This window comes from Muntiacus reevesi, chromosome 2 (genome assembly GCF_963930625.1).
Source record: "Muntiacus reevesi chromosome 2, mMunRee1.1, whole genome shotgun sequence".
In the NCBI taxonomy this organism is placed as follows: domain Eukaryota; kingdom Metazoa; phylum Chordata; class Mammalia; order Artiodactyla; family Cervidae; genus Muntiacus; species Muntiacus reevesi.
The window spans coordinates 133117425-133131270 of record NC_089250.1 but is presented as its reverse complement, the minus strand read 5'-3'; the positions used below and the strand labels follow the sequence as shown (position 1 = coordinate 133131270).

Here is a 13846-nt window from a genome sequence, read left to right as displayed (position 1 = left end):
TTTTAATTAGCGAAAGTAATAATTTACAACATCCATATTGGCCTTGGGATTAATAGGATTTTCCCAAAGTAAACAAAATGCATTTCCAAACACATGGAGGACACACATTGTTATAGTAGCCACCACATTTTGAACCTATTAAGGAAAAAGTTTTTAGCATGATGCAGTGAAAGTTTCAGTGTAAAATCACGTTTATGTACTGCCTTTCTGTTTGCTTCACAGATGTTTTGTTTGTTAGTTTATCCTCTGGTTCTTTTTGTGTCTTATTGCTTTGTCTATCCAATGGTTTTATAACACTTTTGTTATTCTGGTTATTTCTTTTCAACTGTGTACATGGTATTTCCTCAGAGGACCTTTCATCTATCAACCTGTAGACTTGATTTCAGAGCTACCATTTACTATCTGTTATAGGTTGAATTGTGTCACCCCACCACACTCCCCTGAAAAAGGAATGTTCAAATTCTAACCTTCAATATCCCAGAATATTACATATATATGTAAGGTTATTGCAGATGTAATTATTTAAGTTGAGGTAATACTGGGGAAGGGTGAATCTCAGATCCTATAAGACTGGTCTTTATAAGAAGATTATCACATGAAGACAGGGACACGCAGGGAGAATGCCATGTGACAGAGAAGACATAGGTGGGAGTTAATTCAGTTGCAAGCCAAGAAATGGTAAAGACTGCTAGTAAAACACCAGAATCTAAGAAGAGGCAATAAAGGATCCCTTCACTCCAGTTTTCAGAGGGAGTGTGGCTCTTCAAAGACTTTGGTTTCAGACTTCTAGCTTCCAAAACTGTGAGATAATAATTTTCTATTATTTTAAGCCACATAGTTTGTGATATTTTGTTATGGCAGCCCTAGGAAAATCATACACTATTTGTCAGAGAAGGGAAAGAGAATTAATACTTGATTGGTTTTCTTTATCAAAGCTGTGAATAAAACAAGGCAGTCCCTAATTTAGAGTCTGTTTTGTATGTGAGAACTCACTGTAACTCCCTCAACAACACAGACCAAATGTTACTCAACATTGTAACTTTGAGGGACCTAATCTGGTTAGTTCTCCAAATTGGCCCCTTTTGATATGTATAAACACCATAAAAGTTCTTAAATGTTATTGCTATTATAAAAATATGTGAATTTTTCAGAAGATCCCACATACATTGTTAATGCATATTGAACGTGTTTTCAAATTCCTTCTGTCTTCTCATAGATATTCTATTAGAGTGCCACTCTGTCCTTATTGATTTGAGAATAAGATTTCAATTCAAGAAAGAAACTGTGTAGTGAGGAGTTAGAGCAATGGCGAGGTTGCCTGCTCCTGTTAATTTTGGAGGGGAATGTGAGCAACAATATGATGGTGCAAAGAAAGAGGTCTATATGAAGCACAACTCAGGGAGGGTGTGTAACTCAAGGCATCTGGTGAGTAGAAACTAGGGATGGTGCTAAATATCCTAGAATGCCCAGGAAAATAAAAAGAAACCTGTCCCCAAATGTCAGCAATATTAAGGTTAAGAAACCCTTTACCTCCCAACTTCCTGAACTGGAGTTGCAGTTGCTTCCTAACCTACCTGTGTTCTTTTCTCCCTAGAAAGGGAAAGTGAGCTGACCTCAATTCAACTTACAGTCTACTTTGCCTTTTCATGGAGTGTAACAGTCAAATTGACCTCAGGGCTATATTGATTGAGTAAAGGGATTTGAATCAATGTATTAATGTCTCCATAGCTGGGAACCCATCATGGGTACAATTTACCATCAGTTTCTGAAATTTTTCACATCACTAGGGATACCAGATCACTGAAAACTCAGTTCTGAATGTGTTGCACCTTTGATTTATATCTCAAATCATCATTTCAAACTACAGGCTTTTATTTACCTATATATTAATACTGCCTGCCACCACCATCAGACAGATCTGGTGCTCCTCTGCCGAGTTAACACAGGGCAATTGTTCGCATGTCTTCACTGGCACTGTAAGATGTGGCCGTGAAGACAGGCTTTCAGAGTAAGAAGTCCATGCTGGTGGTAAGAAACTCAGGTTAGGAGTACTTTTATCTCAAAGTACCAGCTTTTTAGCAAATGGCTCTCCAACGAGACCTGTCTGTGTGAATCCGAAGGAGATGATGGACTGCTCTATCTGCTAAATGCCACTGTGCATAAGTCACATTTTGAGAAACTACCTAATGCATAAGCTTTTTAATGCTGTAAAATATAGTAGCTAGAATTAAATGCCACTTAGCTCTTTCAGAGATGAATTAATGGACAGCCGGGTCAAATTCAAAGCTTTTTGATGTATAAAAACTTTATAAATGGAACTACTCCATCAGTAGGCAAAGTGTAACAAAAACCTGTCTAGATAGATAGTTTGTAATTTCTGCACAGGTCTCTGTAGCAAATACATCACTGTATACCGGTCAGGAATCTTGCTCCAATAAAGGAACATAAAGATTAAAAAAAAAAAAAAAAAAAGCAAGTGATAGCCCCACTGCACAAATGAAGAGACTAAACTTTAGCAACCGAAGATGATAGAAAACAATCTACTCAACATCCAAGTGTGCTGAAGAGGCATCAATAATCAACCCCAGGACTGTCTCTTGGCAACACGCATGATTCAAGGCTCATTGTCTACCTGGAGTTTAGAAGAAACCTGAACGGGAGGATTGGAAGAGAAGTTTCACCTCCCTGAGATCACAGTCTCTCCAGAGTTTCTAGATACATTTCCAAGTGAAAAAAATAATTTTAAGCTTTTTTTTCAATTAAAAATGACCAATGAAAAGTTTGTTGATGCTAATATATTTTGAAAGTCAACATTACAGAAAGAAGCCCTGCATTTAAAACAGTACAGAAATCATGTGGGAGAGAAGAAACTATTTTGGAAAAAGTAAATGAATAATTCTCTAATCCCAAAACTACTTTTTGTCTTCTGCCATCAAAGAAACAATTTCATTGTAAACTTCTTGAGGTGCATCCGTTGCCCAGATTAAGTCCAAATGATTGTAATTTGGAATTTCCTTGTGGTAAATGAGATTAGAGAGTTTTGAAAGCAAAAGATCAACATCCTGAGTGTCAGCCAACAGGTCCTTGCCACAATTCCATGCTGCAATTGGGACATTCATGACTGTTAGATCATAGATTGGAGGTGTGGGCTAAAACACAAGAGGAAAAAAATTCAGAATTTTCATAAGTAAATGCACTTTAAACTCAATACTTATTCAGTGGGTAAATCAAATATCACTTAAAAATTGAGATATAATTTATATATAACATTATATTTGTTGCAGGTGTATAACAATGATTCCACACATGTATACATTGTGAAATGATGACAACAAAAAATCTAGTTAACATCTACCACCATGTGTAGTTTTACATATATATACATATATATATAGAGAGAGAGAGAGTGAGTGAGTGAGAGAGAGAGACAGAGAGAGAAAGAACTTTTAAGATTTACCATCTTGGCAAGTTTCAAATGTACAGTACAGTATTAGTAACTATAGTCTCCACAGTGTAATTGCATCTCCAGGTCTTACTTACTTTATGACTGGAAGTTCATACCTTTTGACCACCTTAATCCATTTTGCCCATGCCTCTAGCAACCACCAATCTATTTTCTATATCTATTAATTCTGATTTTTTTTTATGTTTTAGATTCTACATTTAAGTGAGATCAAATAATATTTATCTGTGTATGAATAACTTATTTCATTTAGCATAATATCATCCTTATTGTTACAAGAGTCATGACTCAATTTCATAATTAAATCTTGGCAATTTAAACACTCTAAAGGTATAAGCTTCTCAAAATGGACTGAGTCATTTATTTTAATTTTGTCTGACTTCCCAGTATAGTCATTGGAAAGACAGTCAGTTGGTTAAATGAGTAGTATTTTAAATACTTATTTGATTTTTACTAAACATAGGTTCATATTCTTAGAAAATCTATCAGTAGCTCCATTTCCTATTTCTACAAAGTCACCATTCACACAGATTTTAAAGAGATTCATAAAGCAGACCAATGGGACAAGAAATAACTAATAATTTTCCCACTGTCCACAGAAAATTTTGTTAGTTTTTAAAGATTATATTCTCAAGAATTCTGATTCAATACATTAAAAACTTTTCACCCTTATGTAATAGCCAATTCACAAAGAAATGTTTTACTATATGTAATTTTTTCATAGTTTTTTAATACTTTATTGTGCTCTTTTATATGTGGGATAGGAGGGAAAAGTGTGGAGAATATCCATGAGAATAAACCCACTTTTCTTCACTCATATGCCAGTGTTAGAAGTGTTTTACAGAACCAGCTTCTGGATCTTAAATTATCATCACTTCCCCAGTTAACTGAAACCATCCTGAGTTGTGTTTGGCTTGGTTGCAGGGAGCATGGAGTTGGGAGTGGGTGTTTCACCCCCTTCCCCACCCAGGATGGAGTCTCTGGTTACTAGTGTTAAGAGCCCAGGACAAAGGCAGCATCTGAGGTGCTGATGGTTCCCGATTCTTCCCCTGGGCCTTCATGCTCCACTGTCTGTGCTCAATCAAGCTGCCCTCAAGGTACCGCACGACTGCAATAAGAAACTTCCAGAACTCATCACCCCTCGTGGCACTAGACAGACTTGTGAGGTCTGGACAGCAACCTGACTTTGGAAAATACATATAAAGTTATCGCAATTTCATCTTTAACCTTTTATATCTTTGTCTTTCAAAATGTGAATAACTGCTACTTAAGATGCTTACCTGATGATAATACACTAGGTTCTGAAATGGGGCTCCCCAGTCAAAAGCTTGGAATCTCCCAGACTTAACAGCCTAATGGAGAGAAATTAAAAAGACGAGGAAATTTTAAAAAATCACTTGGCTATATGAGTAATAACATATCAACAATTCCAAGTAGTTTATTTTTAATTTAAATATTATTTATTTTTTCTCATTCCAAGAATAAAGACTATTAATCCTCCAGAACAATTGATTCAAGCTTAAATGCAGCTCTGCTTGAAATAATTTTTCTTGCCACTGAAGTCATGAAACTCATTTATTTCTTGTTATCCAAAGCACCTATTTTTATAGGATTTTCATGCACATGGATTGATCATTTCACCTGGTAGTCCCATGCCAGAAAAGTTCCCTGCTAAGGATCTTTGACAGACTATATAAAGACTTTGTTCTAGGTAAATTGGTGATGGTTTACGCCCACAAGAAAGTTTTAACAGCTTGAAATGATACCTTCTCCAGTGGAGGGTATTTTGAACGTTCCTGCTGGATTATGTGCTATGTACACATCTAAGCGACTCTAGAAAGCAAACACATAGCACACAGACACACTTAGATATATGTTCAGCTTCTTGAAAACACCTAAGACTTAAATTTATCTGATCCATATCAAGTTTTACCAGCAGCATTACTGGCAGGATATGAGCAAAAGAGTTGTACATCACTTTATGGCTTGCAAACTGTGATTATATGGACTAATTTCAAGGATGTATAACTAAACTAAACAATTTTGAGTGAGAATAGTTGTCAATGGATAATACAAAACATGAAAAATGTGATGTAATGTGAGCTAGATTGTTTTGTTCTATGATCTACATATGTTGGGGCTTCCCAGGTGGCACTAATGGTAAAGAATCTGCCTGTCAGTGCAGGAGACACAAGACACAGGTTCAATCCCTGGGTCAGGAAGATCCCCTGGGATACAAAGTGGCAGCCCACTCCAGTAATCTTGCCTGGGAGATTCTATGGACAGAGGAACCTGGTGGGCTACAGTCCATTGGACTGCAAAGAATCCGACATCACTGAGCACAGTCCTACTTTACATGTGCTAGCTCATTTGATCTTCACAATGACTCATTCCATGGATAAGGAATCAACATGAAGGAGTTCAAGTGTGTTGCAAAGTTAGGAGCTGAATTATGCTTTTAACCTGAATCCATATTTCTAACTTCTTTCCAATACTGCATTATGTTGTATGTGTTTTAAACATCCACTTGGTGCAAAGCAAATGAAATAGAAGGTGAAGAGTATGGACAGATCTTACATAAAGAGATGCTCTGAAAGAAGTTTTGGAAAGTGTATAGGGTTGACTGTCAGCATCAAAATATTTTAAATAATATTTATCCAATATCTAGACATATTTTTCCTAGAGAGGAACCTGACAACATGGTTCAATACCTCACCTCACAAAATTTAAATGTCACATCAATTTTCAGGTGATCAGAAGTGAGTAGTGAGTTTTCTGTTTTTGTTCCTTCTACAAGCTGTTTACCTCAGGGCACAATGAGGTGATAGGAAGAACCTGGAGGCTACAAAACTAGGAGCCATGACTTGTGATTTCTCTTGGGCTTATCTGCATATTGGACAGAATTTTGAAGTGACTCCTGTTTCTAATAAAGTACCATTCTTAAGTGATGATGAGACAAGGAATCAATAGTGTTGCTCAAAATAATCAGAATAGAAATTTCAGGGCATACAAACCATGTTAAGGTTTTTAATGTCAACTCCAGTAATGGCAAACAAGACATTCTTACAAAGGACATCCAGTGTCTCATGGGAGCACACTTCAATATCAAGAAATTGTTCCAAAAAATTTTGTGGTTAGAACATTTTGCTACCAAATATAATCTGAAAAATAAAAGAATCATTACAGATTTGCAAATAACAAGCAGAAGAAAAGACTTCTTAATTTGTTTAGTTTACTGACAGAAATAGACATTATAATGTCTATTTCAATATTTCTATATGTTGTCTTAGGAAGTTTAAATACTTTCTCTCATTGAATCCCCATGATAAAGATGTGGAATGGACAGGGCAGATATGAATACTGGGTATTCATTGCTGCATTGAGAACTGTACTGGCTGATGAAAAGTGTAATGCGTAAAGAGGTACAGTCTAGTTGGGGTAATAGGAGCTACGGGATTAAATCATAAAACAACATTGTAGAATGTCAAAACTAAGTTCCAAGATGTGTGATTTCAGCAATAAATGACAAAAATTCAGCAGGGAAAAGGATGACTTCAAGCCATATTTTCATGAAAACATTAAAAAGACAAAGAGGTTTGGTAGCTTAATAATTGAAAGGACTCACCCTCATTGTTCTTGAGGAAAGTTGACACTTTGTTACCCCCATTTTATTTTATTTATTTTTTACTGAAGTATAGTTGACTTACAATATTATTTTAGGTTATATGACTTAGTGACTCCATATTTTCAAAATTACACCCAAAGTTTCAAAATTATACACATACAAAGCTACTATAAAGTATTGATTACTTTCTCTCTGAGCATTATATCCATGTGACTTATTTAATTATTACTGGTAGTTCATACTCTGTCATCCCCACTTTATACAGGAGAACATAAGGCTAATAAATAGTCAGGGTCTTGGTCTAGGGAGAACTGGATTGCAGTTAGAATCCAGATCCAAGCCTCAAGGTTCTGACTTAAGGTCTAATACTTCTTTTTTTTAAACCCCTCTCTACACTGCCTGTCAGAAATTCTGAGTACAAGTAAAAAGTAAACATGTTCTGATCAGTGCAGCCAGTTACTATATTCAGGGTCATCACACAATTTTACATTTTGAGTAAAAGTTTTACAAATAATGTTGCAGTTAAAAATCTCTTAGGTTTTAGACACCTGTGTTAATTTAGTGAGAAAAAAATGAAGAGCACACACCTGAGTGCAAAGAAAAGAAAACGAATAGCATACAACCATAGAGGAAAATGGCATAATTAAATTTTGTAGCTGGAGGCAAACTGTTCTCCTAAAGGAGTGTGTGTGTGTGTTGGTTTCAGGGGGTGGGAGAAGTTGGTGATTAAACTTTGGATAAAGGAAAGATTATTAAATCCCTAACATATATGCCTACATAATATCTACAATTTATTGAAATCTATTCTACTGCCCTTTGAAATCCCCATTTAAAGAGAAAAGACCTCTCAGGAATAAGATTTGGAACACCAAGGGTATTTGACGCGGGGTTTCCAAGTTCTTGCTTTACTTCACCGCTGCTGTCTTACTCTTTCTCTTCTTTTCCCTTCCCTTCCCTTTCTTTCCTGTTCTTCCTCTCCCCACTTTTCATGGATCGGGTAGTTTAGGTATCTTATTTGATTTTTTTTGTGATGCTTTTAGCGCCTCTTTTCCAGGCTGAGGGTGGAAACACAGCCTTGAAGGCTTGTGTGGATACTTGGTAAAGAAACACCCACAAAGGAGCAAAAACACTCCCAGGTGTTGCTAGCACACAAAGAAATGGAGAATTAAACAAAGTGGGGATCTCTTAAACTATAATGGGGATTCGAACATGGTTAGTGCTATTCAAGATATAATATAAACGCATTCATTTCCATTCTTGGATATAAGCATGATTGTCCACCAGCTGTTTGTTCTCTTTCTATCACTTTGAAATCCACAAACAATTCAATATCTTAGATCCAGTTAAAGGGAATCACATACCTTGATGAGAGAGTGAGGAATAAGTGCAAGTTCGGTAAAATGTCTTTGGGAGTACTTCAGTGTGGTAACTGGGGCTAATACATAGAAGACTTTGATTTTTTCAGCCAGTGTGGGATTGGTAGAAAAGGAGATAAAACCTGAAACAGAACAAGGAATATGTGTAAAGGTAGGGATGTGTGTGTGTGTGTGAATGTGTTTTACAAGTATGACATCATTACTTTGGACTTACTAAGGGTGCCATCTGGGACAACCTGAAATCAACAAAATGGTCAGATTTTAGTATATTTTGTTTTCATAGATTCTCTCTGGGAACATGAGGTTTGCTGTTGTTGTTTAGTTGCTAAGTTGTGTCTGACTCTTTCGACCCCATGTGCTGGGCCCACCAGGTCTTCTGTCCAAGGGAGTTCCTAGCAAGAATACTGGAGTGGGCTGCCATTTCCTTCTCCATGGGATTTTCCTGACCCAGGTATCTGACTCACATCTCCCATTTGGCAGGAAGATTTTTTACAACTGAGCCACCTGGGATGCCCTGGACATGAGGTTAGAACTTTTCAAAAGTTACGTTTAACTCTTTTATCTGACTTTTGAAACCAGGCCAACTTTAGAATAATCCCGTGGTAATAAAAGTGTTATAATTTATATTACAGCAGGTTTGGTTCAACTTAAAATTATCTCATCTTATAACAATGAGATAATTAACATTTAACATGAATAAGGTATATAAGTGGAAAAGTGAAAGCACAAATTTGAAATGTGTTGAAACAGAGTTTGAAACTTAGTCCTGTGGTTTATTAGCTTTGTGACCTTGGAAAAGAGACCTAAACTCTAAAAGTTTTAGTTTTCTTATCTAAAAATAGGTATAATGATGAATACTTCCTTAGGTTGTTTAGGAAATAATTAAGTTGAATCATGTAAAATATTTACCAGGAACTAGTCACATAGTAATGCTTAAAAAATGAGTAGCTGAGATAATTCCAATATTTGTATACAATATTCTCAGCCCCTATCTGCTTTTAATTGTTTTCATGAACAGTAGCATATAAATAGATGGTTCTAACCAAAGAATTATTAACTTAAATTCTTTACAGTTGAATTTCATAGGACAATCTCTCCTTACTGTTAATAATGGCATGTTAACTAGACTTAAGAACAGCTTGAAACAAAACTTTTCAGATGTGCAAAACTTAAATAAAGCAAAAAAAAAAAACCACCAAAAAACAGAAAACATTTTGGGTTATGCAACTCAGTAATGTCCAGCCTGATCGCACTGGGAGAAGAACATTCTTTCCAACAGCACTCTGTTTGTTAAGGAGTTCTTTATCTGGCTTCCTAACTCTGAATATGAGAGCTAGCGGGTCACCCAGAGTAAGCAGGAATCATTTGCAAGGAGAGTCAGTCTGCTCCTGCTAGAATATTAGCAGCAGCACTACTGACAGGGTGGGTGTCAGTGGGTCCATCGAGGGTCAGGACAGGCAACGTCTCAAAAGAAGCCTAATCCCATTTTAGATGCAATTCTATCTAAGTAAACTTCATGTTCACAGCAGATTGACGTTGATGTAAATTAGAAGGCAGAAGAAACAATTTCCTGAAATTTATGAGTGTGGTGACATGATGACAAACTGTCCACTGGTGAGTAAGAAGAATGGAGACGTTCAAAATTTAAATACTCAAAAGAGCAGTAGCTTGGAATTATTTTCTGTCAGGACATGCGGTTCTATTTACCTCAATAAATCTTAAGGAAATTTCTGCATTTCAGCTAAATGCAATAATTTTATAACCCTGTATCATTGAGGAAAGGTTAAGCTATGTCCAACATGTTCTGTATAAAAGCATAGGAGTCAGTCATAGGCACCCCTCTGATGCTCCCCAAACTGACTCACTGATTTATTTTTCTCTTCATAGAAAAATGCTACCATTGTCTAGCATTGTATGTATTTTACTTATCATTTTCTCCACCTCTTCCTGCTAGAGTATTAGTAGTAGAAAGACAGATTTTAAACTATTTACTTTTTTGTTGTATCCTTAGAATATGTTATATGAGACCTATAAATAGAGTTGACTGAATGAAATAAACTGAATCCAGAGACCATGTGGTACAAAGCTTCAGAGTGTTGGTTTGGATGTCAGATGGCTTGAACTGGGATCTGAGCTACCCTACCTGTAATAACTATGTTATCTTACACAAACTATTTCTTCACCCACTATTTAGCTTCCCTATGCATGCAATAGGAATAATAATGGCCTTCTATCAGTGGGCTGTTGCAGACATTGCATTATATAATGAATGGAAAGCAATTAGCAAACATGAAGACCAACATGCCTGCATGACCACTGGAAAAGGATCTATATGAACTACACTATTTGCTAATTGCTTTTACCTACCAATGGTGGTGCCTTGGGAATGGCCAACATAGTGTAACTTCTCCTGTCTTATTCTCCTTAAGATGAAATAAATTGTGGATGGAAGGTCATATTCAGCCATTTCATCAAAGCATTAAGAAAAAGAATAATAAACTAAATACACATCTTTGTTATAATTTCCACAAGTCAAACCTATTTAAGCTAAAGCTTCCTTTGAAAAATAGAAAACTGGATGCTCTAAATATTGCTGCTTACAGACTATTTGAGTGTCAGGCGCTCTTTGGCGGTGACTTCCTGTAAAGGGCTGATATTATTTCTAAAGCATAGTATTATATCTGCAATTTGACCCAATTTGAAACACCGTAGTATTTGTAGTTGGGGAATGCTTCCATCCCTGAACCTGACTGTCAGATTTAATAATGACTTGTGTTTAGTGTTCTACTACCATGTAATATGAATAATTTCTCTATTTTATTCTTTACAAGTTATCCAGAATAATTTTTTGAAAATGAGGACAGGCTATGCCCTCCCCTGTTAAAACCTTTCAGAGGCTTCTCATTACACTCAGAATGAGCTCCAAGGCCCTCACCGTGACCTACACAGCCCACCCTGATCCGGGCGTGTCAGCATCTCTAGTCTCCTCTCCTCTCGGTCCTCCTCTTCTTCACTACACTTGGAACAGAAGAGCTTCTTTTTGGTTCCTAGAATTTTTAGAGCACTTTTGTGCCTCAGCTCCATCAACCAACTTCTCTTCTGTTCCCCACTTCCACTAGTAATTCCCAGAAATAAGGAACAAGAAGGCCAGTAAGAGAAAATCTTTGATAAGTCTCTCCATGGTGTCTGAATTTCATTGTCTCCCCCTCCACTTCATTATTGCTGATGAGAGATGTTGTCCATGAACCCCACCTGGGTTTAAATCCATATGGATGTTCCTTTAGAAATTGCTGAGGGCAACAAATTTCCTTGCTTACTCATTTTGCTCAATCCTTGTGGAAATGCAGATTCAGGGAATCTCATAATAGTGGGCACTGGGATCACAGTTAGGAGGAAAACTACCCTTGGAATGAGGTGTATGAAAAGCCTAAAGATAGATTAGAATCAAAGGACTTCCTTCTCCTACTTAAAGAGTGATTTGTTAAGATACGACTGGACTGGAAGCAGTGAATACTGATGATTTTTAACTCAATATTTATTTTTAATTCTCGCTTTCTTTACCTAAAAGCCCAGAATCCAGGGGAGTCTGGTGAATAGTATAAATGTTCCTGGGCCCAGGTGTTTCCTCTACTGTTCCCCAGCCACACATCATAACCAGCATCTGCCAGCAGGAAGCCCAGGCTGTTGGAAATCCAGTTTGTGACTGATCCAAGAAAACCATGTTGCAGAAACACAACAGGTCTCTGACCTAAAGAAGAAAATTATTCAAACCTTTATAAATTCACTACTTATTCTCAGATAAACATGAATTTAGGAAGACCAGAATTAAATAAGCTTGCTTGGTGAGGTGAATATTTCTGAAATTGTTATCTTAATTGTCGTGATATTATCTCAAATGACAAAATGTGTGCAACTCTATAGTTTAAATTGTGGGCAGTTGATTGTATGCCAATTAAACTCAAAAAACTATTGAAAAATTATATCATAAGGAAATTCAGCATAATGTTAATTAAGTGGGTCTGCTATTCAGGGACTCTGAGTTCCCACCCAGCACAACAAACTAAAATCATGGGCCAGTGTGGGCATCATTGAAGCCAACGTAAATCTGGTGTCACTCATACCCTCAGCTTAATCTCAGAAGTCCAAGGTGGTTCACGGATTTTTCTTTCCCTGTGAGTAGCTTAATCTTATGTTCTATAATTAGAATACATTTGACTGGAATGTATTTGATTCAAGATTCGAGACACTCATCTTTTTCCCTCATTCCAGTTCTCCCTAAGCTTCCCTGGTGAGTCAGTGGTAAAAAATCTGCCTGCCAACACAGGAGATGTGGGTTCAGTTACTGGGTGGGGAAGATCCCCTGGAGAAGGAAGTGGCAACCCACTTCAGTATTCTTGCCAGGATACTCCATGGACAGAGGACCCGGGCAGGCTACATTCTATGGGGTTGCAAAAGAGTGGAGCGCAACTTAGTGACTGAACAACAACCAGTCCTACCTAAATGATTAGCATCATTCTTTCCACGAGGAATCCGATAGACCTGAAGGATATAGCCATCCGAAGTTATAACTTTATGCATCTCACTTGGGTAGCTCCAGTAGGAAATCATCTGACTCTGAATGGAGGAAAAAAAATTAGCTTCATGAGTTTACAGGGCCATTTTTATGATTCCTATCATAAAACTTCTTATGATTGTTAACATATATAATGTAAAGAAATAATTCAAGCTTTATAATAAAATGTATTTTAAAAGAATTAATGAGAGCAAATAGCATCAATATCTTTGGAAGTGTTGTTTTTAAAATATTAGTGATATGAATAACTTACAACATTCATACTGGCTTCAGGGTTCTTAGCAATTTTCCCAAGGAAACAAAATGCATTTCCAGACATGTGGATGAAACACACTGTTACAAGTAGCCACCACATTTTCAACCTATTAGGGGAAAAACTTATTGCATCATGTGGTAAATATTACAATATAACATGAAGTCATGATATTGAGCTGCCTTGCTCTTTTCTTCACATATTTTTCACTTATTACCTTATCTGTCATATCGTTCTCCTGTTTCTCATCACTTTGTCAATTAGAAGATTTTTACAGTACTTCTGCTACTCTAGTAATTTATTCAGTTTTGTAAATGATTCTATTTTTCTGAAGGACATTTTATCAATCTACCCTTATAGGTGTTTATTATTTATCATCTGTTATGGTTTGAGTTGGTCTCCCACTGACACCCCAAAAATAGATAAATTGAAGTCCCCAATACCTCTGAATGTCACTGCATTTGGAAGTGGAGTTATTACAGATGAAATTTAAGTTAAGATGAGGCCATCCAGGAGTAGGGTGAACACTTAATCCTGTATGAATGGTCTTCTTCTA

General features: G+C 36.6%; 1 pseudogene; it reads right to left on the bottom strand.

The window, feature by feature from the left end:
• Positions 1-2912: 2912 nt before the first annotated feature.
• LOC136158212 (gastric triacylglycerol lipase-like) lies at positions 2913-13392 on the bottom strand (annotated as a pseudogene).
• Between the last annotated feature and the right edge of the window lie 454 nt (positions 13393-13846).